At 52.3% G+C, this 3,755-nt stretch overlaps 1 long non-coding RNA gene across 1 annotated transcript; it reads right to left on the bottom strand.

Annotated features, from left to right (window-relative positions):
* Window positions 1–1,214: 1,214 nt before the first annotated feature.
* Window positions 1,215–2,880, bottom strand: LOC132653460 (uncharacterized). Its single transcript, XR_009591198.1, has 2 exons — window positions 2,794–2,880; window positions 1,215–1,649 (listed from the first exon to the last, which is right to left on the bottom strand). It is a non-coding gene; the product is annotated as an uncharacterized LOC132653460 (long non-coding RNA).
* Window positions 2,881–3,755: the final 875 nt, after the last annotated feature.

Here is a 3,755-nt window from a genome sequence, read left to right as displayed (position 1 = left end):
TGACAGTCAGTGGGCAGACTGAATGTTTCCGTGGTCCAAGGCCCCAAGATGGACCAGCGCACGTGAGGTGAGTAGTGGCCTTTCTGTGATGGGAACAGTACGGGCTCCAGCAGGCATGCCTGGAATTATGGTCCTTCAAGAAGTAGTCAGAACCACAAGATGGTGACAGCCTTAGAGACAGGGTGTCATTAGCAAAGGTGGCAAGTAGCTGATACTCCGAATGTGATGAATAGCTGAGCTGGCAGTGTCCATCAAAATAGCAAACAGGATGAAAGGAAGGCCAGTTGTGGAATAAGCAGTGGAGAGTAGAGCAGCAGATTAAAAAAAAAAATTAATGCACTTATTGAGCACCATCCCAAATGTAGTGCTTATGCAGTCAAAACACAGTGGTGCTCACCCAGTCAGATCTAGGCTACAGAGCAATTACCGAGCCATGTTCTGTGGGCAGCAAACAGAAAAGGCTGAAGGCCAAGGGAGGCAGAAGAGATGTTGGGTCTGTAAGAAGCCGAGGGTAGGAAGGACTGCAAAGTGGCTCCACTGTACTGCACTGAAGTATCCATCAAAAGAGGATCTGTTTTCAGAAGAACCGAGAGTGCGGATGGTGATCTCTCTCCAGAGGCCAGCATGAGAGCACAGGGAGTCAGCAGGGTGAAGGGAGAGGCTGCAGCTGAGTGGGTTTCAGCGTGCTGAGACACGGGATGGGACAGTTCACAGCACAGATACTCAGCTAGAAAGAAGGGTTGCTGTTTCAGGGAAGTTTCTACGGACCCTGGAGTAGCTGCTGTCCCCTGGGGCGGGGGATGGGGAGGAGCAGGAATTGTTGGTCTTCAGAAAATCCCACACTTCTGATGGCACCGGCTCAGTAGCACACATGTGCTGCTGTGGACAGGCTCTCCCAGGAGATGTAGCTGGAGCTACAAGGTCCCAAAATCCATTTCTTGAACTATGTGCCAAGGTGTTTGCTCAGTAGCTTGGGAATTTGAATGTGTTACATGTGTTCCTGCTTCTAGGACTGATGAAGGATTATCCTGCCGACTGCCCCTTAGACCTGCAGGCATGTGTTTGTAGAAGCTGGACCAACTCCATTTTTTGCTGGCTTCATGGCCTGAAAGAATAGACACTTCTTTTCTAGGATGATACTTTTTTTTTTGTTGTTTTTTCAAAAGAAAACTATAAACCTCTCAGTCACCTGGGATGTTTAGATTCAAAGCAGCCTTATACAAGATACAAATATATATGAAAGTGTGTTGCTCTCAGCTCTGGCACTATCCACAAAGGGCCAAGAAGATCACAAAGGAGCCCCGCAGGGGAGCAAAGAGGACAGAGTAGGCAGGGAGAGGCTGGCCTCCACAGGCAGAAGTACGGTCTGCTCCCTTAGATGCAGGCTGAGGGAAGCTTATTGGGGTTTCAGAGACACACCACCCTGGGTGGATTGCAAGGGTTCTTAACAGGTGCTGAGCTTCTGCTTCTCTGGCCAGGTAAGAACAGGACCAACCAGTCAGGCTGGTTGCTCATAGTTAGCAGATGACAATAGTGACCACAGGTGACCGTACATGGAGTGGGATGCTAACTGCCTTCAGGGCCACCGGTAAGGAAAAGCAGGAGCTGCCTGGGCCTGTTGGTCCTGGAAATGAGGCAGGTGGTTCTTTCTGTGGAGAGAGAGGAGGAAGAGGGAGGGGCTGGGGGTGTGGCAGTCCATCACCTGCTCGTGGGCAGTGCTGGCTGGCCCACCTTGCCCTCAGCAGGTAGGCTTTCTGAGCTCTACTCTATAGTGCCCCGAGGCCCTGCCCCCCCCCAGTCTCCCCAAACAGCATGACAGCCCTGTTTATCTTCCCTGGAGGAAAGGCAGCTTGCTGGGAAAACTCAGTTTCTAAACAGAAATGTCTTCTTCTTTCAAGGTAAGTGGCCGCAAGCGCAGCTCTCAGTAGACCTTCAGTGCTGCATTAGTGTAAAGGCATATGAAAAGCAGAGCCAGCCTGGGAAGTGACTGTGTGTGTGTGTGCGCGCGCGCGCGCACATGATGCCGCTGCTTAGGAGACAAGGGCAGGAGGGTGGGCTGTTTAGGATAGCCTGGGCTACGTGGTTAGGCACTGTCTCAGAAAAACAAAAAGAAACAAACCAAAACCAAACCAAAGCACCCAGAAACAGGTGTGGAGCAAAAAAGCTGGTCCTCACAGCTCCAGAGAGCCCTGCCCCCCCCCACTCCCCCCCACCTCCCCACTCCCCCCCCCCCCCGTGCAGCTTTCCCAGAAGGCGTCCCCATCCCCCAGAGCTCACAGCCACCTCAAAGGGCCAACAAGACCAAACCTAGCAACTCCAGTTCCAAAGAAGCAGAACAAGCAAGCAAACAAACACACAAAATCAACGGAACAGCAGCCGAGACGGGGCCTGGAGGCCAGTGCTGATTGTTTGGGTCACCTGGACAAGCCACACACAGCTACCCTCCTGAGGTAGAAGGGTCTTTTCAGAAATAACAAGCCAGCTATGGGCCCCAGAGGCTTCCGCTGTGCACCAGGAGACATTTGAGCGTCAGGCTAGGCTGCAGGCATCGGTGAGGACCATGGAGTGCAGCTTATTAGACGGCAGGTGACTGTGGATTTATAAAGACAGAGTGCAGTAGCAGGGAGTGGCTGGGCACAAATTCCCATGAGAAGAGACTGGCCATGGGAGGCCTACGAGGCCTGGAGGGACGCTCCCAGCCAGTGGTGATGACCAAGGTTAGCGCTGGTTATGGAATCATTGATCCGAGGTCCAGATGAAATAAAGAAAGAGGTATTTCAGATGGAAACTCACCAGCCCTGCTGGGACAAGGGGAGGCGCTGGCCTGGGCTCTGAGATTCTCCCGCACAGGCAGCAAGCCCACATCCTGAAGCTTAGAACCCTGACCTGTGAAATCTGCAGGAAAGAAGCAAAGGTCGCTGGGCAGGTGTCCAGCCCGCTCCCGGCAGGGACTGCTCAGAGGTGGCATTTCAAGGAGCTTTGCTGCTGCCCAAAGCCCAGACTTCAAACGGCAGAGTCAAGTTGGGCCCCTGCTTTCAGACGCTTCTGGGGCGCGTAGAAATTCTCAAATGTCAGCCACCCAGCATGCAGTACGCACGGCCCTTCAGCCAGGCAAGGAAGGTATTTACTGACACTGTGCTGCAGATGAGGCGTCTGAGGCTCTGTCTAAAGGAGGCCCAATCAGAGCAGGGAGTGCTCGCTCTGAATTAGCCATCTTGTGTATTATCCTAATAGAGTATTATTTTTAAACTACCACAATATTTTAATTACATTCTCAGCGTGAGTCATTATGTACCTGAGTGAAAAAGCACTTCTGACTGTAATTGCACACTGGAGTCCCACGACACAGTCAGTGAACTTAACCTGGGAATAGATTGACAGTGAGATGACAGTTCTCCCAAGGCCACCTCCAACGAACCCATCTTCCCTCCCTCCCATCTTCCTTTCCCTCTGCTCCTTGCTGCTCCCTTCCTTCCTCTGTCCCTTCCTTGTCCCCCCTTCCCTCTCTTAATTTTATTCAATAATCTTTGCTGAGGGCCCCGACTCGTGTTGGCAGTTCTTATCTCCAGGACTCTGGCAGAAGCCCAGGCCCAGCTCAGAGCTTGGCACAAAGGCCAAGCCTGGCCTGCTGTGTGGTGAATCCAGAAAACAGTTGAGGGACTAGCAATGATGGGGTGTGGCATGGAGGAAGAGTAGTCCAAAGAAACACCCCAATGCGGACTCGGAGGAGTAGAGCTACCAAAAGGCTCTTGAGG

The sequence above is a fragment of the Meriones unguiculatus genome, chromosome 4 (genome assembly GCF_030254825.1).
Source record: "Meriones unguiculatus strain TT.TT164.6M chromosome 4, Bangor_MerUng_6.1, whole genome shotgun sequence".
Classification (NCBI taxonomy): Eukaryota; Metazoa; Chordata; class Mammalia; order Rodentia; family Muridae; genus Meriones; species Meriones unguiculatus.
The sequence above is the reverse complement of the archived record's forward strand: the minus strand, read 5'-3'. Positions and strand labels throughout refer to the sequence as shown.